At 51.6% G+C, this 24241-nt stretch overlaps 1 long non-coding RNA gene across 1 annotated transcript; it reads left to right on the forward strand.

The window, feature by feature from the left end:
- Window positions 1-110: 110 nt before the first annotated feature.
- Window positions 111-1258, forward strand: LOC123025272. Its single transcript, XR_006415089.1, has 2 exons — window positions 111-243; window positions 346-1258. It is a non-coding gene; the product is annotated as an uncharacterized LOC123025272 (long non-coding RNA).
- Window positions 1259-24241: the final 22983 nt, after the last annotated feature.

Below are 24241 nucleotides of genomic sequence, written 5' to 3' on the forward strand. Positions count from 1 at the left end.
CCCCTCGCTGGCCCGGCACCGGGGGCGTGCTGTGCGGCGCTGTTTCGGGAGGGGCGCTCGCTTGCCGCGGAGGCGGGCGGCAAAGTGCGCAGCTTCGCCCCAGCATCGGGCAGAAGGGGCGCTGCGTCTGTGCCTCTTCGGCCTGCCGGGCGGGCCTCTGTTCGAGCTGCGGAGGGGGCTTGTGCGTGCAGTGATGTTCCATGGACCTAGGGCCATCAACAACATACCCTACAGGAGGAGAAGGTATAGAAGGAAGATATACCATATACTCTATATGGGTATAGAGAGATGCATTAAAAAATCAGTTACGATAATGCGAATAAATATTTCTTGCTCGCTTTTCAGGGCACCAGCTGACCCAGGGTGGCGTACAACAATGCAGCTCTCAACATAAAAGCCGACACAGTAATCAAAAAGTAAAAAATAATGCATTCTATGTTTATGGAATGAAATCAGGCAATGCCCAGCAGAAAGCAGCTGGCCCTCTTGCTCAGCACTTAACAGAGGAAGTGTTGAAATTGCGCGGTGTATACTATCAACTGTGCTGAGACACCAGCACCCTGTGGCTCGTCTGAACTGTTCCCATTCAACCCGGGCTTTATAAGCACCCTATAACTTAAAAAAAAAAAAAAAAGGTGTCTACATCTGTTTGTGTTTCTCATCCCTCCCCATTTCTTCTTCCTCTTGTGTGATTTCTTAGCTTGTAAATGGACAGGCAGGCCCTATCTTGTCATTAGTCTTATATGAGCCACTTAGAACTGCTCTAGCTGAAGAGTTTGACCAAAGTGTTTAAGGTGAATAATGGTACTGGCTTTTATAAAATTATACACATGTACAACATTTCTATAAAAGGCAAGGAGCTTACAGCTGAACCATGGCATGGAGGAGATAGGAGAAGGAATGCAGGATGAAGGTGGTGGGGGATAGAGGAAAACAGCTGGGTAGGAAAAAAAAAATGGAGTGGGAAACGGTGAAGGGAACATGCGGCAAGGAACAAAATATATGTACATAAATGAGGTTACAATCCTGCAGCCATCTACTTAGAAGCGTTCAATCCTTGGATTGCACTGTTCATCTCAACTAGCATACATCTGCATATGAGAAAAACATTTCCATGTATTAATCAGGAATACTTTTTTTAGTTGACTGAAAGGTTTTCAACTGATTAATATCACCAATTAATCAACCAAACATAGCAGTTGTAATTTAAATGTAATTGCTTTAAGGAAAGATAATACACTCTCTCATGGCTCTTTTATATATTAACTCCTCTCATTTTCTCCCCTTCCTGAAAATGACAGACCTTTAATTTCTTCATTAAACCGTTTACAAGAACACCATTTATACACTATGCTTTCAGAGTTTGAAAAAAATGTTTAGAATATTTTAAAAACACAAAAGTAATGCAAAATGAAATACAGCTGAAGTAATATAGAAGAAAGAGAGCAGGATGGACCACCTATGGAGTTCCTGGGAGAAAACACTGCACATCCCCGGAGCCACCACTAAGAAGGCTCTGCTCCTAACAATTAGCAGATTTCTCTGGTGCAGGATTTCATGGCAGATCATAAGGAAAAGATGCTCCTTGACCCTTCCTAATGATTTTGGACTGCAATTCCCATCAGTCCCAGCAGCAGGGCTAGTGTTCAGAGATTATGCATGTTGGAGGCGAGCTGCATTTGAGCAACCATTAATTCCCGACAGGTAGCAGCTTCACTTGGGTCTGGATTAGCAAGTGGTAATGTGCGCAGGTGTTTTAAAAGAGCTTGTAATGCGTTCTCTCCCTTCCCTTGAAGAAACTGGTTTTGGTAGAGGAAACTTACGGCTGCAGTTCCTCCAGAGGGCAGCAGAGTTCCATAGAAAGGAGGTTCCCTCAGGTGTCCTTTCTTAAAGGAATGTGAGAAAGGGGCAAGTTCTCTTCTGCTGCCTGCATGGCCAATCTCCTCTTTCTCTTGCGGCATGAAGCCCCCTTCATCCTGGTGCTTCTTACAGACACTCGGGCAAATGTCCCTGTTTGGCACAGATAATGGCTCTGGGTGTCAGTAAAACTCTCTTGCCCACCTGAAAAAGAACAAACCATGACAACTTTGGTGGATCCCTTTTTCTTCATCCTAGAGGAGCCTGCTCTGCTTCTTGCTGCTCATGTGCTGTCGGATTTGGGGAGATGCGGTAGATGGTCCAGGGTGGCCAGTGTCCCGAAGGAGAGTGCAGATGGGCCACAGCCCAAGGTGGGAGCACAGGCCTGGCAGCACCAAGTGAAGGCTTGGTTGGGCACTTGCCAGGGGCCCAGCAGGTTCCCACTGAGAAGAGCCCTGCACTAGCACAGCTGCCTGGCTCGAGGGATGTCAGAGAGGCGAGCTGAGCTTTCCGTGATTCTGGCCTGGGCCTGCACAGACTGATTTGAAAAGGCAAACAGAACTAAGCCTTGGAGAGAGACTGGGGCGAGTGGAACGAGGCGAAATCTGCAAAACCCAAGCTGAATGGACTGAACTAACTGCACATCACCAGCTAGTTCACCCACCGGTTGCTCTTGCCCGGACAAAGGAGACGGAGGGGTGGGAGACACCACTCTTTCCTTGCTGGCTCTCTGCCTGAGCAAGAGGTGGCCGCGATGGGAAAGGGAAGGCGGAGCACCTGCAGCGGGAGGGCACGTGCTGCGACGGTGGGCGCCCTGGCGGGCAGGGGGCCTTGTCCGAGGCCCCCAAGCCTGGAGCCAGTGCGGGGACAGAGGCAGCCCGGCCTTCGCTCTTGGAGGTTCAGAAGAAACTAAAGGGTTCCTGGCGGGTGAGGGTTCACCGTCACGCGCTACCTGGCGATGCCGGGGATGGAGCCTGCATCCATCGGGCAGCAGAGCCAAGGGAGAGGAGAACAGCAGGCCCTGTCCCATCACCAGCTGCCTCAGGCCGCCCCTCAAACATCACCATCGGGCTCCCTGGACCGTTTTTCATGATTGTCGTGAGAATCGGGGCCCGAGCTTGGCTGTGCATTTCCTTCTTCCTCCCCATTCCTGTTTCCTTGTGTGTCGTGTCTTTCAGGTGGTAGGTCACCTGGAGGGCTGGGAATGTCTTACTACTGTGCCTCGTCAAGTTGCCACGGAGAACTTTTGGGCGAATCAGTGGAGTAAACATATTTGACCTGAGTGAGCCAAAGACCTTTCCACAGGGAGCCCACACCATGCCGTTGCGTTACGCCCCCTCCGGCTGCAATGAAAAGCATCTCCAATCAAAGGGCGATAGCAGCCCCAGCAGGTTTTCAGCCCTGTTATTTATTTTGGCAAGGGAGATTTTTCTTACCCACCCCTTGGTGCATTGCTGCTGCTGCTTCCTCCTCCTCCTCCTCCTCTTTACAGAAAGCACTTTAAGGTTTCAGTATTGTTATTCCAGAACGGGATGAGCTCGGGAAAGGCGGAGGTCATTTCCAGTGATCGATACAGCCCGCACTTTGTGAGGAGCCAACCCAGCACGCCCCCGGGATCTCTTGCGAGGTGGAAATATTTTCTCCTTCTGTAGAAAACTATAAGCTTTGCGGTTCAGAGTGGCCATTAACGATCGCCGCTTGTGGGGGAATTGCACTATCAAAGTGTCTGGTCAGTTTATTAGTTTACAGGTTATTACTTCCATGTGCCGTGCTTGATCGTTTTCAATGTTTGTTTTGTCGGCGGCAGAAATCTAGTTATTTTTTATTTTGATTTATAGCTGGCTGCGCCCCTCAGGACTCGGACCCGCTAGCAACAATCTTGGGTATGAAGGATTTCTGATGCCAAAGGTGTCTCAGGAAGTTGAAGAAAGGCTTTTATTTGAAAGAACCTACGTGGGGGGAGAGAAGGACGGCTGTTCCAGGGCCCAAGTTCAGAGCCTTGGTTGCAGGGGCAGGGAAACGATGACTATGCCTCCAGTTAACTCAAACCAGCTCCAGGGTTTGGCGGGCTCGTCGGCAGGGCCTCCCCGGCTCCCTTGTGACTCTCCCTTCTCAGCACCTGCTTGGGCTCTGCGCCCACTTTCTCGGCATAGCTACCCCTTTCTTGCTCGACAGGCAAGGGCTGGTGTGGAAGGAGGCAGGGCACCGGCACCGGGCCAGAGCAGGAGGCAGGGAGCAGTTCCAGCGGAGGAGAGGAAGAGCAACGCCGGGGGGCCCTTGCTAGTGGGCCCCTGCTGGAGCATGGGACATCGTCAGCTGCCCAGTCATACCTACTCTTGACCCTGGCCTTTGGGTTCACGCTGACCCTCTGCGCCGCAATTTCAGTTTAACTAGGAGTGGTTCTACAGTTAACTCAGGAACAGAGACCTGTGCAGTTCCAGGCCCTTCAGCTGCACTTGCATTTTCAATCGATCAACAGTGGGGTGATAACTCGAGCCGAACAAACCAAAGATTGCCATCAGCTCCTGTAAGTGCTCTCCAGGCTAGGCTAGATGGATGCAGCCTCGGCCATGCGGTGGTGGCTGCTGAGCCAAGCACACTGAATCTCAAGCACACTGAGATTCTTGGACAGGCGACTCCCGTGCCCGTTACCACATATTGCATTCCCTGCTCCATGCTCCTGCACAACTGCAGCATGCTTCTAGTCCTCATTATCAGTGCAGACTGGTTTCTCTGTCTCTTGAAAACCTCTATGCATAGACCAGGTGCAAGATTTTGTTCAGCTCATTTCCATTGTGAAGCTTCCAGGACCACATCTGGGCAGGGCAAAAATATTAGCCTATTTCTGCTTCAAGGATCTGCCCATGGGTAGGGCCTTTAAACTTCAGACTGAAACGCAGGCTGGAGACACAGCCAGTGACATCGGCACGACTAACCACAATCGCGCCTATCCCAGGACACCTTCCTAAACCACAGGGCAAACACCCCCACGGCTTGCCACACCTCCTGTCCTCTGCCTCGTGGAAAGCCCTGCCGGAGGGCCTGCAGCGGCATCATGGCAGAGCTGGCCCGGGCACGGCGCGGAGGGGCAGAGGTGGGCAGGACTGCCATGGGCACGTCAAGGGAAGGCACAGTTCATTTGTGCCTGCCCAGTTTTTTAAGCACCTCGTGGGAAGCAGGTATCTGCAGCACACAAACAGCTGCAGATGTGCAGTGAGAAGGCCCAGATCCCGGTTCAGGGGAGGAGGGGTCCACCTGCTTTTGCCAGGGCTGCGCTTCCCCAGAAACCGGTGGGGCAGGTGCACGGAGGTGTGGGGGGGCCACGACTGCACAGTGGCTCCTCAGTGCCGTGATTGTGGCCAACCGCAAGGCCTGCCTGCCTGTGTTTTGCATTCAGGAAATCCGGAAGAGAGGCCCTGGAGCTGGAGCTGTGAGTCATGCTGTTTTGTTATGTAGAGTTCGGCTTCGTCTGCTCTAGTCGCTCTAGTCACAGAGGAACAATGAGCAATAATTAGGAAATGGATTGTTCCAAGCATCTGGAACATGAATTAGTGAATCACGCATTCTTGTCTAGGAGGTGGGCTGCGACTGGTTTACAGGCAGACCAGCAGTTTCCCTTGTTTGAATTTGGCTGCAGCTCTATTTAGTTGTGGGCTGGTGTTTAACTCCTCTCAAGCCGAATCGAAACATAGGGGAAAAAGGGAGCCAGAAGGGGTCTCCTGGGCCATCTAGTCTGACCCCTGGCTTCAGCCAGCTCCGCTCATGTAATCCCCAACATGTGGATGTCCAGTCTTTGACAGCCACATGAATACCTCCTTTTGGCTGGCTTGGGAGAGAGTCAGCTGCATTTCTTTCAGCTCACTTTGACCCAACCCTTAAGAATGCTGCAAGATGCTTTTGCAGGGGCGGGCAGAAGGTTGATCTCTGATGTTTGGAACTTTAGTTCCCAGAAATCACAGCCAGGTTGGCCGAAGGTCAGGAATGCTGGGAGTTGAAGTACAAAACACCTGCAGAGCTACTTTCTGCTGACCTGAGTTTATTGGAATTGCACCCCCCAAACTTATACATGAACTGGCTGGCAGTTGCCAACCAAAACCAGAACTGGGCAAATCAGAATTCCCAGGTCAGATGCTCCCAAAAACACAACCATTACGAAAAAGTGGGCAATCATTTGTAGAAGGTGTGTACTAGGAGAAATATCCGTGGACATGAATATGGGTTTTCATGCTGTCATTTTCTCCCAAGATCTGTATTGCAACCAGACCTGGAAATGGATTGAACTGAACTTAGAGTCAGGGAAATCAGGGAGGGAAGGTACAATTCTATGCCTGTTTAGACAAAAAAATCCTGCAGCTCCCAGCATGCCTCAGCCAGCCTACGGGGAGACGTCCTACAACTCGCACAGCACCCAACCACTATGGGTGGCCAAGCATGCTGGGAGGTGTGGAACATTTTTCCCAGCAAAATATGCACAGGACTGCGCCCTTCATGAAACTGCAGTTGAGGGTTTGCAGTTCTGTGCAGTACGTACAGAACGAGCAGCTAAAAATGAACCCAGGAGCCTGGGCAGATGCTAGCTTTCTCTTACCCCATCCCCTGCAGTATGAGACCTGGGTGACACCTGAGATGCTGCTTGCAACCAGAAACCACGTCTGGAAGAAAACCTTCCATCACTTGATTAACAGGCAGGGTTCAGTCCAAGTACTCCTTGACTAAAAACTGCCCAAAACAGAGGCAGGGACTTGGAGGCGTTTCTGGCCCAGTTGGAGCCAGGTCTAAACTGCTGGGGTTTCTCAGATGGTCAGGATTCCTCCCCACATTTTCCTGAGCCACCGGTCATTTGGTGTTTTCCTGGTTTTTGTGCCTTCCTTCTCCAGCTCTGAAAAGCTGAAATGCTTCCCCCATGGCTTTGGTATGGAAGTGTCATGATGATGGGTTCATTAATTTTGGCCCCACCCTTTCCCCTTTGGCCCCTCCCAGCACTGTTTCTGCTTTTGACCCCCCCCCCTTTGCTGTCGGCCCTTTCTTGGAGAGCTTATCTGAAATTGAATTCGGCCCTCAAACTGCAAGAGGTTCCCACCTGGCTAGAAAGGGAGCGTGAAGATGAATGGAGTGGGCGAATGAGCCCAGAACGCATCCACAAAGCCAGAATCTCTTGCCAGGGCACAACATTTGGTCTTTTCCTCCTCCCTAGCTGGTTTCCAGAAAAATCTACAAACAATTACAGTTTTATAAAAGCATTTCTGGAATTAGATTTACATGATGAGCCCAGCCAAACGAACTCTCTTCCCCAATCTTCCTAGCCCTTTTCTAATCTCATTTGGAGCTGAGGATAATTTGTTGAGTTGCGTTGCTCCGCCAGAGGTTAATACAATTGGGCTTGGGGTTATTTATTCATGCTTGGATTTGCGGAGTGTTACCACAGCTCTGAGAGGTCCCTGTTATGAGTTATTTGAGATGGCTTCATTAGCCTAATGTGGATTTCATCCAGATCCTTCTCTCCTCCACCCAGTGTGGTGTATCACCTTTCCACCTCCGCGATGCTGCTCAGGTTTTAGAATATGGAGTCCCTGTATCCTTTCTTTACGGCCAGCATCAAGAGCAGACTTGGTTGGGCCCTGAGGACATGCAAATGGCGTCAAGCTTGCTCTTCTTCTTGACTGCTGCCTGGCTTTACTCTGGTCCAGACTGCAGAGCTGGTGGGAAGGAAGCCCAGGAGGTGCCCTGGCCTCCCTGCTCTGTTGCCTGTGTAGCAAGCAAGCGGTGCCCATGCTGAGAAAGAGCAGAAAGAGCCAATGGGGTTGCTTGTGATGGCCATGGGAAGGTCGATGCCTGGAGGGGTCCCATAGGGAATGTCCTGCCCAAGCCTCCCCCACCCCCCGAGGTTGGCACTCCTTCATTTCATACCGTCCGTGAGTATCATCGTTCATTTCTGTACGCTGCAACAATCCAAGCTCTCTGGGAAGTTTACAAAAGTGCATAAAAACAATACAATAAAATATCATGAAGTCTAATCGCAAGAAGCAAAAAGCTAGAAAAACACAATGAAGAATTACCCCAGAGAGGGGCAATCCCCTCACACTCCAGATAACCAAGTATATCTTTAAAAACCTCAGCATAAAGGGCAGTCCTGCGCTGGCAGGAGAAAGAGGACAAGGATTGCAGTGGGGAAGTCGTTCCATAGATGGCAGGGGCACCGCAGAAAAAGCCCTTCTTCTTGCTGCTGCCTTCCAAGCTTCCCCCAGCGTTGGCCCTCGGAGGAAGGCCCGGTGGTGGAGTCCAGTCTCTGGCTGGATTGTAGTTGGCTTTGTCGGCTGCAGCCAGCACCTTGAACTGGCCCCAGAAGAGTCCAGGCGGCCAGTGCAGGTGGGCCAGAACTGGTTTCTGTGTGTTCCGACCAGGTCGCCTCATTCTGCACCAGCTGCAGCTCCTGAACCACCTTCGTGGGCAGCTCCACCCTGAGTGCGTTGCCGTGATCTAATGCAGAGCATGGCTTACTGAAGCCAGTCCAGACGGGGGTGCAGCTGGCCCCCCGCTGAAACTGGTAGAAACCACGGGGCTGGCCCGAGCCTCAGGTGAGCCCCACAGGCTGTGGACCTGCTCCTTCGCGGGGAGCACGGCCCAGTCCAGAGCAGGAGGAACACCCTCCATCTGGTTAGAGGAGACCGGCAGCATCTGGGCTGAGCATCGCTTTGTTCTCTCATCTTGGCCACCGCTGTGGCCAGACACCGGTTTGGCACCTCCACAGCCGCACCAGCTTTGATGAGCAGATGTCACCACGACGCCCCTGGCATCGCACTCCAAACCTCTGGCCGACTCCACGCAGCACTTTCATGCAGATGCTAAGCAGCACGGGGGACAGGAGAGACCATGGGGGAACTCCATGCTGGGGCTGAACAAGAACCCCATGGCTGGGGCTGCTGGGGCTTGTCGTGCCTTTTTCCTGTCCAAAGCTGCACAGGATCAAGCCCGTGGCATGTTCCGTCGCACCCTTTGGCCATTTTCGGCGGTGACGTCATCGCATTGATGGCCACTTTGCCGTCATTCTGTGCTTTGGTGAGGGCGAGGCACTCCAAGGGCATCTGCCCACTGAGCCAGGATCTAAATCTAATTAACACAGCCGCTGGACTGCAACTGTTCTCATCCAAAGCCTGCGCGGCCAACTTGCGAAGCAGGAAAGCTTTGTGGAAACAGCAACTGTAATAACACAAAACAAAACAGTCAAATTAAGAGCAAATGCAAGCAAATGATGGCAAATAATCAGTTATTCCAGGCAGAAATCTCAACCCAGGGCATGGCTTCTCGGGGCCTGTCACTGCCTCCCCCCTTCCCCTCGCCCCTGTCTTCCTCCTTCCTTAAAAATCCACCAGCATCTGGGCTTATTGGCTGGGTGCTCCAGAGCATCATCACAGGCCCTAGGTGGTGCTACCCCACGGCCTCCCGATGATTAATGGCTGCATTAATCATCGTACCTATTCCCGCCTGCCATTTTTCAATTAAATTGTAAACCTGCGCAGTGGATCAGTCATTAACTTCCAAGGCGTGAGAAATGGTCCCTCCTGTTTGGTCCCCTTCAGAAAACACTGTCACGGTTGCACACCATGAAATATGCCTTTGTTCGCCCACCGAGCAATGCTCTGAGAAGCAGCCAGGAGGGGTGCCGCTTCCTTTTCCTAGAGGCCTTTGTGCACTTCATCTCTGCCTTGGCTGGCCAGGCGCTTTCATGGTGCTGGCCAGGCTGATGTTGGTTCTGCCTTCATAAAGCCTCATCAGAGCAAACAGGCGTGCCCTGTCTAAAGCTGCGCAGGATCGGGCCCTTGGCATTTCCATATCATAATCTTTGGTCATTTTCGCTGGTGGCCTCCTGCATGCTCAGCTGCCTGGGGTTGCGCCTTCAAGGAATAATTCCAATGCCTCTGTGCTGCCCCGGCTTCAGAGGCAGTATGCCTATGTGCAACAGCTGCTGGGGATCATGGGAGGTGCTGTGGTACTCCTGTCCAATGTGCAGCTGTTTGTCCACTGTGAAGAGAATGCTGGACCTTTGGCCCGATGCAGAAGGGTTCTTCTGTCTCTGGAACAGTCCCTCTTCGGGCCACTGGATTCTCTCTCTCCAAGAGCTGCCACTTGCTCCCCCTTTCCCCCCAAGCACACCAAGAACTAGAACGCCATGCGCAGAGCATTTGATGGCTTCCTGACTTTGGTGCTTTCTCCCCTGCCCCGGCTCGGGAAAGTTGAAACGTCTCCTGGAACCCTCAGTCCTTGGCAGTGACAAGTGTCCCCCAACAGCAGCATAACCACCATAGGATGTCCTGTGATTTTGGTCTCACCCCGTTTGCCTTTGGCCCTCATAGGAAGCTGTTCCTGAGAGCCGTCCCGAAATTGCATTGGCCTGATGGAGGTTACCTGCCCGTGGTCTGCACCAGCCTTCCCCAACCTTGCGCCCTCTGGGTGGGTTGGAAGATAACTCCCACTCAGTGCACTGGGGCAGGTGGAGAGGGAGGTGCTTGAACCCAGGGTCATCCCATGCGGCTGACTGGGGGGAGGTTTAGGGCAGATCCAAGGAGGGACTTCTTCACACAGTGTGTAGTTGAACTGTGGGATTCGCTGCCACGGGAAGCGGAGATGGCCGCCAAGCCTGATGGCCTTAAGAAAGGACCGGACAGACGCTTGGCGGAGGCGGCTATTAGCGGCTACTAGCCTTGCTGGCTGCGTGCCGCTTCCATCACCAGAGTCAGCATGCTCTGATGCCTAGACTCAGGAGCCAGCGGGGCGCTTGGGATTTTCCCCATCCATCACCCAGGGTCTGTAACCAGCCTCCCCCTAGGAATAACCTTAGGCCTGTTTAGATGGGGAGGGGGAGTCCTACCATCCCCATTGCCCTCCAGCCAGCCGCCAGGTAATGCCGGGTACCGTAGTTCTTTTTTCCATCTGAGCAAGCAAGGGAATGCTCCCCCACCCCATCTAAACAGGCATTGGACTGTCCTTCTAGTCCAATTTGGGCAATCTGAATCGATTCCCTATAAAATATTCAGATGTGAAACCTGAAAGCCACCTTATCTGTCCTCCTCTTGTCATCCAGCAAACTGTCCGAGTTTTAAGTGAGAATGTTTTTCTGCCAGATACCACCATGCATTTGGAAAAGCCATTTTTGAGTGCATGCATGCATACACGAGAATATAATTTGGACGGATGGAAATTCGGGCTGTACCTGTGGAGCTAAGAGCCTTATTCATTCATAAAGTTGCCTTCGTTCCAGAGGCGTTGGTGATTTTCTATGAAAGATGCCACAAGGCACTTTGTGCTACATTTCACGGTCCATCATCGGCATTTCTTCTTTATGGAAATAGGCCATGAAACCTTATTTTTGTTGCTGTTTGTCTCCCTTGAAGTAATTGATTGCTTGGCATCCAAATCAGGGATGGAACCAAAATGGAAAATAAAGAAATGTGTTTGGCAGCAGGGTTTGTATTCTGGTCATGGTGGGCTTTCCAGAATCCAGAAATGGAAGTGGCTTTATGCTGAATCAGACAACCAAACGATCAAGCTCCTAGTGCAGGGTGCGAAGGAGCGTGATATAATTTACCCAAGTCATAGTTGGTGGCATGGAAGGAAATAGCAGAGGAGTTCCCCAAGAGTGCTTGGAACGATGCTGCTGGAGCTTTTAGCCTTTGCCCTGAAAATTGCTTCATGCAAAACAGGAGATCTGCTGCAGAACTATGGACCTTTCCACTGAAGATAAATGAAGGTTCTAGTCCTCATGGTTCTGAACCAAGGTCTGATTTAAGAACATGGAAAGCCAATGTATATTGCATCAGACCCTGCATCCATGTAGCCCACTGTTGTTAGCAAGGACTGGCAGCCGCAGCTCCCCAGCATTTCAGGCAGAGGTTTTTCCAACCCTACTGGGAAATGCCCGGGATTGGACCTGGACTTTCCCCCTCCCAAACAGGCACCCCCTGCCCGCCCCAGCTGAATCTGGGACCTTCTCCAGGCATAGAATGGACTTGGGCACTAAGCCATGGCTCCTGACCGGTGCTGGATAGGAAGGCAGGGACCGACTCCAGGAGGGAAGGAAGGCGGATCTCGTGGCGTAGTTTCCCGATCTGCTGGGGGTGATGCCTGTAGGGGGCATGGGGGTCGTTATGCTGAATCTCTCCTGAGCAAGTCGAGCCAGGTGAAGCTGGTCAACATCAGGCCGTCAGGTCAGGGCAGAACAAAGCCAGGCAAAAGGGATGCTGCTGGTCTGGGTAGTAGCCGGAGAAGTCAGGTCCATGGACAGCTGCCAGCAGCGTGGGGCCGTCCTCCGCCCGCAGCTGTAGAGATGCTGTCTCAGCAGGCGCGAGGCGTCAGCTGCAGCCTTCGGTGCATTGAACCTGATGGAGGGACAGGCCTGGCTGGAATACAGTTTGGTATACTATTTGTCACGGCACTCGAGCTCCTGGAAATCTTCACAGATAAAGAACCAGCAAGATTCAAGTGCCATCTTACCCCGGCTGATTGTCAGCTGTTCAGGCTGCCAAGGTAGCCCCCCGCCCCATTTCCGTGGCCAGAGTTGAGTCGCAGATGCCTCAAAGAGCGTGCCCGGAAGCAGGGCGTTCTCAGAGAAAGGTCTGCATCAGAAGCAGCACGCGAGAGAGATTTCTTCCCTTCCTGCAGGCGTCTTGCCGAGTGCTCCAGCATGCAGCCCCTTCCCTCTGGTTGTCTCTGAATACACAGTGCTTGATTCATTTCCTCTGCAATTGTTGTCTCCCCGGTGCTCCCTCTTTTTCTCCCCAGATGTTCTCCATATTAAAAAAGAGGTTTATATCATTTTTATTTAATCAAAGGGTTCATTAGAAGAGAATCAAAGCATGAAAAAAAGGAAGTCTCTATGGATACAAAGTACCAACTCAATCTCGGGAAAATCAGTCAAACAGCCCACAGGAGAGAGATGCTAACTATTTCCCAATAAAAAAATTGATAGTTGCACACGAATATGGAGGGCAGAACGTCAGCTCCTGCTCGCTTCTTCTGGAGCCTCACTGGAACTATGCAGCACAAGCAAGCTCTAAACCCATTTAATGTGTTTTTGGGCTTTGTTTTCCCCTCCGCACAAAAGTTGCCCAAACTGCAATAATTTCATTTCCCAGAATTGTACAGTAGCTGCTGGCATTTCTTTTCTCCATCAGCTAAAATGAAAAGAATTTTAATTTTCTTTGCTGTTGCTCCTGGGAGAGCTTCAAGTCCGGGACCATTCCCCTTGGGTGAAGTGTTGTGATTCTGCATCCTTCTAGCCCACCCGTCTCACCACAAGACACTCTTTTCATGGCTGAGAGGCAAATACAGTAGAGAATGACCTCCTAGGCTTCAGAGTCCTGGGTGAAGAGCAGAAGGGAATGAGATTCAGAAGGAAAGCTCCAATCTCACTAAAAGCAGCAGTAATGCCAATTCAGCAACAGGTTTTTGTGTCAATGACATTAGCTTAAATCAAATCACGGCTCTTAAAAGCAGGTCCACACAGAGGTTTGTGAAGGGGAACTGGATGGGCATTTCATGCCCTTTAATCTCTGCAAAGCGCATGGACCCTGAAGTACTCATCCCACGCGTGTCATTTTTCTCCCTTGTCCGTAATGCTTGAACCTGGGGTCATTCCATGAAGCCGACTGGGAGTTTTAGGACAGACAAGAGAAAGTGCTTCTTCACCCAATGTTTACATAGATTATGGAACAGTCACAAATCTAGACAGCTTTAAAAAGAGACTAGATGAGTTCATGGAAGCAGACGACCCACGGCTACTAGTCTTGCTGGCTACGGGCTACTTGCTCTATCAGGGGTGCCATGCCTGCACACACCAGATGACGAGGCGCTTGGGCAGGGAGAGGTCTTGCACCCAACCCGCCTGGGCATTCCTGTGGGCAGCTGGTTGCCACTGTGCGTATGGAGTGCTGGACTGCATGGACCTTTGGTCCGATCCAGCGTGCCTTTCTTGTGCTCTCGTGTCCTATTCTCTCCTTTGCAACTAACGGTGTGTATGAGTACTTGAAACCAGGTTTTGGGATGTGCTTGCAGGGGAGTTGACATTATGTGTGTGTCTAGGCAGAGAAAGAGAGGAAGACATTTATGTTTCCTGTTACCCTTCTCTCCTGCATCTCAGTCCAACATTTCAACGGCTGCACCACGGGGAGCTTCAGTTGAGTATCTTGCAGCTGAGAAAATATAGCAAGAATGATGATGCTGGAAGGGAGGGAAATAGAGATAAACGGGGTGATGCAATGCCTCGGAAGGTTTCACAGGAAATGTGGGTTTTGTAGAGGTGGCATCAGGCAGATGTTCTGGGAAGCAGTTCCAAACAGCAGCAACGAGCGAGCAAAGCCACCTGAGGGTGTGGGAGATACCTAGCAGGCCAAGGGTGTGATGGACCAGCAAAGGTTACAGACAAAGATGCATTTTAGAATGATTTGGAGAAGGGGCAAGACCTGGTAAGGCTTTGGTAGTGTTGGCAAACTCTTAAGCAGAAAAAACAAAATCCACAGCCAAGAAGAGGCAGAACCCAGCAAACTCACCTCAACCATAAAAAGCAATGTCGTGTTTGCAAGTTGAATCAGAAAGCCGAGGAGAGCTGCTCTGCCTTATTTTGCTCATTTGTAATTGCGGTTTCAGAACAACCGGGGTAACATAGGCTGACAATTAGGAACAACCTGGAGGGTGGCAAAACACAAGTGCCCCTTTCAGTTAAGAGAAGGAAACTCTTTGCCTCTGGCAGTAATCAATATCCATATAATTGAGTCAGGCCAGCGTTCCTCCAAGGCCTGATCCAAATTCTGTATTTACATGTACCATGCAATGGAAAAGATTCCGGAAGCTTGCAAAGAGCGGGGGAGGAAGGGCTGCAGTGAAGGTAGGGCTGTGTGTGTGTGTGTGTGTGTGTGTGTGTGTGTGTGTGTGTGAGAGAGAGAGAGAGAGAGAGAGAGAGAGAGAGAGAGAGAGAGAGAGAGAGAGAGAGAGAGAGAGAGAGAGAGTCCAACACTTCTGGAGGGCTCCAAGTTATGGCCGGCTGTAAAAGTGTGTATAAGAATCTCATAAAAGGGCTAAGAGAAGATTGGGCTGGGGAAGATGCCCTGTTTTCTCTGCATGAACAGATTACAAAGGCTCCCTGAACTTTTGGAGTGTGCCTGGCAAGGGAGTAGAAACGGTAAAGAGGCGTTTAAAGAGGTGGGACTTTCCAGCACATGAGGCAGTGGGGCCCCTGCCAGCTCTTTTGTGGAAAGGATAACGTGGAATACCGGAGCGCCTGTAAAATGTTCTTCCTCACCCCTGCTCCTGAACAGCCTCTGATCATTAGAAAATCCACGCCAGTGCATTGTGGGCAATATTCAAATTGAGATTTGCCCAGGGGGCTCAAAGCAATCAGGGCCCTGCATTAGGTGGGCCAAAGATCGGCTCCCTGTTTGCATCCTTGCGATGGTTGCTTCTTAATTGCTGTCGTGCCAAAGGATGGAACGGGCCCATCTGATTGATTTCAGGGCACGCTGCGATTCGTTTGTACTCAGAGGTCCAGGGACTTCGCTAAGAATTACCAGTTTGGTCCCTGTAAAGCTGTCATTGATACTATTATGGGCTATGCTCTTAGGAGCTTGTTTTGTAATGAGGACAAAAGAAGAACCCTGCCGGATCAGGCCGAACGTCTATGTAGACTAGCTCTGATGGATCCCTCGGGGATCAAGTAGGACTCTTAGTGCTTGTGGGTCACATCCCATGGGGCAAATCCTTGGAGAAGCCGCGTCTGTCATGCTGAGGACATTTCTGTTGCTAAAGCAAATATTGCAGTGTTGAAGAGGGCAGCCAAAATGATCAAGGGATGGAACAACTCCCCTGCAAGAAATGGTTATAACGTCTGAGATGGTTTAGTTTAGAAAAAGAGGAGAAACTTGATACAAAATTAAGCCCGGTGTGGGGAAGGTGGGGAGACTTCTGTCTCCCCACCCCCCGCAGCTTTCATGAGATAGAATTCTATAGGGTCACCCCATGGAGCGGAATGATGAGAGATTCAGGACAGAGAAAAGTGCAGCATTAAACGATGGAACTCACTGCCACAAGATGGAGTGATGACTGACGCTCTGAAGGGCTTCAAAAGGAGATTTGATACATGATGGAGAAATGTAATCATGGCTACATGTTACTTCTGTTATCAGAGGCAGCAGACCTCCGTCCACCCGTTGCTGGGGAACACGGGCAGGAGCCCGTGTCAGGGCAAGGCTTCAGAAGCTCCACCTCTCCTGGGGTCTGGGCACAATCCTTAAAGGGCCTGCCATCATTTTTGAGGCCTCCAGCCCTTCCCTGGCTGGAGGACAGGAGTGGCTTGGGGGACTCTACCTGGGGGCTGAAGCTGAGGAGGGAGCTGAATCCCTGTGCTTCTTTCTGGGCTGCAGGAGATAGTGCCTCCCCAGGTTCTGAGTTCTCCTCAAGGTGCTGCTGAAGCTCCGAGCTGTGACAACACGCCTGCCCTCCCCGTGACACACGCAGAGCCTGGAGAGCTCGTTTGGGTCGCGTCCCACCCAGCAGTCCGGGAGAGGGTGTTCCACCCGGTGGAGGCAACTCGTTCTGTGGAGGGGTGCAAAAGCCGAGCAAATTCCACGCTCAGAAACTGGGAGCAAACATCGCCCTGGTACCCCTGGGAGGGATGAACGGCCATCGTCCGAGTCTGAGAGTTAAGTGGACAGCGCAGCGTGATTTAGTGACCGGGCAACTGACAAGCAGAGGCTAAGGGCTGTTACAGAGTTCAGACTCATCCATGGGGAATTTGTGCTCAGGCTTGCTTTGCTTTGCTTTTCTTCTTTTCTCTTTTCTCGAACCTGTCAGGGACTGTGGAAATTTTAATTATCATCCCCCACACCCCACCCACTCTGGAAATCCTGTACTGGAATGAAGGAAATGAGCAAGAAAATGCTTAATTCCTCCCTTTTCTGCAAATAAGCTCAAGGGGGCTGCTGAACCCTCATCATCGTGGGGGGGGGAAAGCCCCCCCTTGTTTTGATAGGAACTTTTAATGGATTTGGTTTTTGGTTGGCTTTTATTCTTTCAAAAAGCTCTTTGGCTGGTGATCCTTGTACTCAACTCAACTCGAGGCAGTTATTTTTGAAACTGGAAGGCTGCACTTCTATTTACATCTCCCACTTTATTCAGAAATAACGAAGTCTGTTTCTCCTCATTGGCTTGGCAGCAACATTTATAGAGGATCCCAAGGCGAAGGCCAACTTTTGGTGGCCAGCTAGGCAACTTGTGAGAGAGGGCTGGATTAAGCATTTGGTTAGGAAGATTCTAGAGCAGGGATGCACCATGTTTGGGAACGGAGGGCCACAAGTGAGGGTGGATTGCGAGGTGGGAGCTGCACATGCATGAAGAGGCCCACGCAAGCATGCCAGTGCACATGTCCATGCGCTTCCTAACACGGCTGTTACTGATCAGCCTTTTCCACACTGCTAGTAGTGATGGGGAAAGAGAGAGCTGTGTGGGCTTCTCTTGGGGGTGGGACTGGAGAATAAGGGTAGCGGAGACATTGGAGAGGGAAATGTGCTGGGAAAGGCCCATCTCATTCTATGTGTCGGGTGCTTCTGTGCATCCATGGCGGGAAGGCACTGGATCGCCTCCTAAGAGGATTCATTCCAGTCTCAAAAATTGCCCCGGTGCTGACTTGGTGCACAGCAGCACTGGATGCCAGTATGACTCACCTGAGTTATCTTCAGGAGGGAGAGCCTCATTCTGATTTGCTACTTAATACAAGGAGAGAGCTTCAGAGGTGAAGGATTCCATGTCCTTAAGATGCGATTGGTAAGAAATAGGATGTCCCTGCTAAATCAAGCCCCGACAAACTTATTTCCTGCAGTGCCTGTCCCCTCACTCTAGATCGGTTATGAATTTTTCCATGCTGCCGTCGTGGTGTGCCATCAAATCATCGCTGACTTACAGCAGCCCTTTGGAGGAGGGTCCCCAGAAGCATCCTGCCCTGGGCAGCCCTGCTCAACTCTTGTCAGCTCCAAGATGGGATCGATGCATCTCAGCACTGGTCTCCCCCTTCTCCTCCTGCCTTCAGTGTCCCCCAACATGACTTCCTTCTTCAGTGAGTCTTCCCTTCCCACGATATGCCCAAAGTAGTACAGCTTCAGTTTCATCATTTTGGCTTGCAGGACATGTCCTGGCTTGGTTTGATCTAAGGCCCACTTGGTCATCTCTCTGTCAGCCCAAATTCTCCTCGGGCAGGCATGTTTCAAGCGCATCGATTTTCTTCCTGCCAGCTCCTCACTCTCCAGCTCGCTCAGCACACATCCAGCGTGAAGATCAAGGGATGCGAAACCATCGTCAAGTCACTGCTCCCAGGGGAGCCAAGCGGCGCCCCCCAGGCAGGGTGCAGGGTCCAGGGTCACCACCTGAACATTTCTGTGCATGTTGAGCAGCATATAACACTTGCAAATAAAATGCATGAATAAACCAGTCACTGATCCATAAAAAGGCTGTTCCAGAATCTCACAAAGTGTGGCTGTCCTCGTGCCTGCATCATCACCGTCACATTGTGTGGTGCCACAGAATAACCACAACAACATTTACATCCCAGTTTTTCTCCTCTTGTGAGGAACTCAAAGTGGCTTACATAGTTCTCCACTCCTTTATTATCCTCACAGCAAGAACCGTGTGGGGTAGGTTAGGCTGCGAGTCTGTTCTGTGACGGATCCAAAGCCACCCTGTGAGCTTCATGGCCCGGAGCGGCCCTGAATTTGGACCTCCCAGGTCCCCAGTCCAACCTCAGCACCACACCACGCCAGCTCTCATAGCATAAGAGGATGCACCTGCCAGGGGGAGCACTCTTGTGGTTTCCTCCTCCTCCTCCTCAGGTCTGGAAACTGGATTTTTTAAAGCAAAAGAAAAAGAAAAGTCAGATTCTCTGACTGCATGTTTCTGCAGTGGCCCCTTCATTTGTCCTTTGCAGAACATGTGGAAGCTTGTGTGGCGGAGAGGACACATTTGTGCATTTTGATTCTCCCCTTCAGAAATTACCCCCTGACATTTGCATCCATTCACCTCATGGCTATTTCAACATGGTGGGCAGCTGAGGAAAGATGCAAAGTTAAGTGATAGTTGCTACGAAAGCTGTTTTTCTTCCTAAATTGCTTGCATTCTGGGAAGTGCAACGCTTATCGCCCTCACTGCCAGGCGCTCTCTAATGAGGCTTATCCGGCTTTCGCAGGCTGACTTAGCTGTGTCCACCTAGGCCAAGCGGAAGGGATCCTTTCTTCTGCAAACCTAATTAATAGCAGTAAGCTGTCCTTGGTGAACAGCGATAATCGTATCCACGATGTAATGCACAGTGCACCAAACTGGGGATTTTCTTTTTCTACTTGGACATTTTTAACTTGGAGTGTGGCCTCCCTTTCCCTCCCTGTGCACCCCTGTTCTGAGCCTTGGGGGGCCCAGCTTCAGAGCCAGAGGGATGCAGGACTTCGACTGAAGAATCAAAGCACTCCAGCAAGTGAGAGCGCCATCAGCCTCCTGTGAAGAGCAAACTTTTTCCATCAATGGCAATCCACATATAGCCAAAGGGGCCCCATCCATGCGCAAGGGGGAGGCATCAGCAGATGCAGAGGGACACTAGGATTTGCAGAGCTATAAAAAGAAAAAATGGAGGAGGAAAGCACCCAAGGGGGTGAGCGGGAGCCTCCCACAGCCCTGTGAGGAACAAGTCATGGGCACTTGAGTGTTGGGGAGGGAATGGAAAGCAGTGTGGGGGAGTGGGTGGGTGGATAATGGAATCGAGTGCTGTGGAAAGGGGCACGGCTGGCTGGAACCAAGAGGGCTCTGTGTGCCAACAGATTCCCCCAGGTCCCACTTCCACGCATTTCAGCCCGTCTCCTGCCCATACCAGACCATCCACAGCCGAGTATCTGAGGAACTGAAGTGGAGCTTGCTTTGAGGTCAGTCTGCCGCAGTCACACTGCAAGAAATGCTAGAGGTGCCTGTTTGCCCAGCACTCTGTTTTGTCCAGCCAGCAACGTACCGGTTTATTTATGTAATGATATTGAGGAACCATCTACACCGGACACATTTCTAAGCCCTTTCTAAGTATGAGAACAGATTGTCACGCTGAAGACGTCTTCTGGTCGGCCCTCCAAAATTAAGGAGGGTTGATGCCTTCCTAATCTGGAGTGGAAGGATGTTTCAAAGAGTGGGCGGTACAACACAGGGCGTTCTGATCCCGGGATGACTCTCCCGGGGTGGCTCTGAAAAGCGGAGTTCTTCCGAAGTGGAGGGCAGCGCTCTGTGTGCACACCAGGGGGTGTCAGAGACCAGGCTGCAACTTCTCCGAGGTTGGAGAAGTGACCTGGGAAAGTGGGAAGGGGACATTCCAGTGGGTAGAGAGGGGAGGACACTGGGAAGGCCAGGATGGGTTTCGTCCTGAGCCTCCAACAGCCCCCCCCCCCGCCCCACCCCTTCCTGGCTTCAGCATTGAACGTCTCAGAAGGTGTCTTCTGGGCCATGCGGGCACACGAGTACCGAAATCTTAAACCTGGCCCAGGAGTTAAGTACAGTTAAGTTCTCTCTCTCTCTCTCTCTCTCTCTCTCTCTCTGTGTGTGTGTGTGTGTGTGTGTGTGTGTGTGTGTGTGTTCAGATTGCCAGCCTACAGAAGGGAATGTGCTAGTTGTTGTTGTTTTTTTAAAATTCTGCCCAGCATCCAGCATAAATTAGACAGTATCCATAATAGGGAATGTTCATGACAATGTTGGATGATCTGAGCATTTTTGGCAAAGCGTCCTGAGCAAAACCAGAGAGCAATTTGGGGGCGGAGTATACAATTATTTTGACTCACATCTAGGACCCAGGAGATAATTTCCAGGTCTTTTTTACACAGCTGATTGCTCAAAGCAGTTTGGGGGGGACTGTAATGGAGAGAGAAACGGAAGTAGAAAGCAAAGAAGAGTTACTAGAGGGAAGATTAGAAGGAATTAAAATACTTGCTGGTGGAAGAAAGTTGAGGCTGGAGGGGATACAATCCTCAGATAAAAGCTCATAAAAGAATGTGCAAATGAGGTGCGGGAGAAATTGTTCTCCTTAATTAGCAATTGATAAGGCTTGAGATAATGGGCTTAGACTAAAAGGAGGGGGGAAATCAATTTAAATGAGGAAAAACATGCTTTAATACTGAGATCAGCTACAGTCTGGAGGAAAGCTTCCAAAATTGCAGTGAAGTGATCATTTTAAAAAATACTTATGTCCTTTTTTCCGGCTGTGCCGAATACAGACTGGGGTGGGAGCAGAGCAGGTGTCAGTGGATGGTTGCATTGATTGCATTTTTATTAAGGGTAAGTTGAAACTACTTTTGAGACTTTGCTTTAGCCTTGTACTATTGCTAAGCGAACTACTGAGATGGCAACAGATATGATAAGGGTCTGCCGGTTGGATTCCACCCCCACCCTTCTTGCCAAGCAGGACTGCTCAACATCACCTATCCTTTTAGAAAAAAGACAGAAAGGAAGGCTGGGGCAGGCAAAAGGAGGTCTGCTGCTCCCCAGACCCTCTGGATATGCATGAGAGAGCGGGGGCATCTCACTAGTCCTGCTGAAAATTGACTGTCTTTTTCCTTTTCCCTCCTCCTCCCCTTCCCTTTAGTGTGGTATCTCTCTAGATTGCTATCGTATTCTTTTATAGATTGACAGCAAACCAATTATTATGGCTGTAGGTTAAAATGCTTTAAATCAATTGCTCGATCTGAGTGTGGCTGTGAGAATACATACCTCTATATCTCAGTATTAATATTTATTTATTTATTTGATTTCTATTCTGCCTTTTACTTACCAAGAACTCAAAGTGGCTTACATTATTCTCCTCCTCCTGCTCTTAGTGTTAACCCCACAGCAACAACCCTGTGAGGTGGACTGGGCTGAGAGTCTGCGACTCACGCAAAGCCACCCAGTTGGCTCCATCGCCAACTGGAGACTCGAACCCAGATCACCTGAGCCCCAGTCCTCTGCTCATAACCGCTGCGATACACTGGCTCTTGAATATGTGCATCTCTCGATCGATCGGGAGTACCTACTGCTGTGCCCCTCCCACTTCCCCAAGCATTCCCAACGCCCCTTTTCTACAAATGCGGGGAAGAGAAAGTGGCAGAACCCAGAAGGCGGAGCTGACCTGGGCCAGCTGCAGTCTAGCCGGCACTGGGGCTCCTTAGATGCCCAGGCGAGAGACGAGAAGGAGAGTCTCGGCTCTTTATCTGCACCGAGGCACATTTAGCCATCCATCGCAGCACGTCTACGGCGCATCTCACCAGGGTGGGAAGGCCGCAGAGTGAGCGTCTGCCGCCACCACTGCCGCCCAGGTGCTCGCTAGGGACGCGCATCCCCTTTGCTCTTCCTCCTGTGGGTTTGCCCTGCCCCCAGAATAGAGGACTCTCCTCTGTAAGAGAGGCCACGAGGCCACCCTGTGTTGTGGACGGGCTGCAGGCCAGGCGGAGGCAGATCTGAAGACCAGAGGCAGAACTGGGGCCTGGCAGGAGGCGAAGCTCCAGGGCAGAAGGGCGTGATGGTGAGGCCACCAGCAACGGGAGGCCCAAGGCAGTTCTGGGGCCATCGCTCGGGGTGGAGCCCTGCGTGGCAGGCAGAAGCCCCCAGCCCAGTCCCCGGCCTGTCATGTCCCAGTTGGCTGGGAGGGTCAGCTGAAGGTGCAGCCTGGAGAACGCCCTCTTCCTTTCTTCACTTTCTAGCCTCCTGGCCTCTTCAGAGGTCCCAGGGCAGGGGAGGTGCCACTGGACAAGGCACCTTTCTGGAGGAGCTGGTCCAAGCACCGCAGGAACTCGGTGCCTTGCAAGAACCTGCCCAAGCATGTCGTGGAAACCGAAAGGATGAAAAACGGAAAACCTGTCAAGGAGAGGGGAGATCTTTGACAAGGCGGAGCAGCCTCTGCCATCGCCGTCATGCTCACTGGACCTCTGGTGCTGCGGACGATCCCCCGTCCATCCATCTTCTGAAGGGCAAGGAACAAAACTGGCCGCCAGCATGGAGCAAGAGGAAGGCGTGCTGCCACTCGCTGCTGGACTGGACCTTCTCCAAAGATCTCGAGGAACAACAATGGAGCGATACGGCCATGGGGTTAAGCACTGGCCCAGCGAGAGGTATTTATCGGGCAGCTGCTGTTTGGAGAACAAGCCCTCTCGATTGACTTCCTTCTGTCCTCTGAGGGGGCGGCGGGGCTGCTGCTGTCCCTGGCTCAGCTCCTTGCACGCGGCTGCCCCTTCGCAGAGTTGCCTGCTGCTCCCAAGCAATTAGTAAGCTATATTTGCTCAGCCACTGCCGTCCACCCTGAACAAATGGGCATAATCTCCCTGCCTGGAGAAGGAGCAGAGGGGCACTCGCTTAGCAGGATGGATAAGGCAAGCGTGCGGTTAAATAAATCCTACCATGGGCCATGCGACCTTGCAAGAGCCTCGTTAATTCAGTGCCACTGGGCAGGAAGTGGCCGCAGCCTCTAAAACGACAAAGGCTCCTCCAGGAGGACGCCCCTGAGCAGAGGCTTCTGCGAACCGGGCGGCTGCACGGACTGGCATCCCCAGATGACCTGCCCCCTGGAAAGCTGCCCATGGGGCTGAAAGGAGACGTTGCTCCCATCCCCATAGATCCTGCCTCTGAGCTCGAACGGCCCCTTCGCTGCCACAAGCTGAGCGCCGAGCATGGGTCTCCCCGCAGAGAGGCAGCGGCCAGTTTTGAAGGGCAGGTGTGCATGGTGGCTGTCCCCGTAGCCACACCCCCAGGGAGAGATGAGAAAGGCACTCCGAGTGGGCAAAATACTTGGCATCACAGCAGGAGCGGCACTCAGTCATTGCACAAATCCCTTGCCCTCCGGCTGCCGTGAGAGTTGCAGCAAAGCTCAGAGGAAACTGCAGGGGTGGGCGATGTCAGCAGCCCTGATATTAGTATTAATGCACATTAATCAGCCAGGCCCATGTTCCTGCAAGCCCTGCCTGCTTCCAGGTCACCTCGGACTCCAGCCGGCCACCCAGCACTCCCACCAGCCAAATATCTTTCCGGAACTGATGTCCGGGAGCTCCTACATGTCGGGCACATGTTGTGTCGTATCACAGAGCTGTGCTGCATACATAGCGCCAACAACATGAAGGGCTGGAAGTCTCGCCACTTTGGCCCTGGTCTCTATCACTCCGCTTGCATAATTTCGTTCTTTCCACACCGGTGGCTTCCAACGTGTTCCCCTTCCCTTCCCTTCTGCAGGAAAACCGACGTGAGCCAGGCCAACTTTGCTCACAACAGGCATCTGAGGAAAAGCGGGGACATCCATGCATGTAAATCTTTCCGTTCCACAAGGAAACCTCTGCCTGACCCAGGAATCGTCAGGCGGGGTGAAAAA

The sequence above is a fragment of the Varanus komodoensis genome, unplaced genomic scaffold (genome assembly GCF_004798865.1).
Source record: "Varanus komodoensis strain SLA01 unplaced genomic scaffold, ASM479886v1 scaffold26, whole genome shotgun sequence".
Classification (NCBI taxonomy): Eukaryota; Metazoa; Chordata; class Lepidosauria; order Squamata; family Varanidae; genus Varanus; species Varanus komodoensis.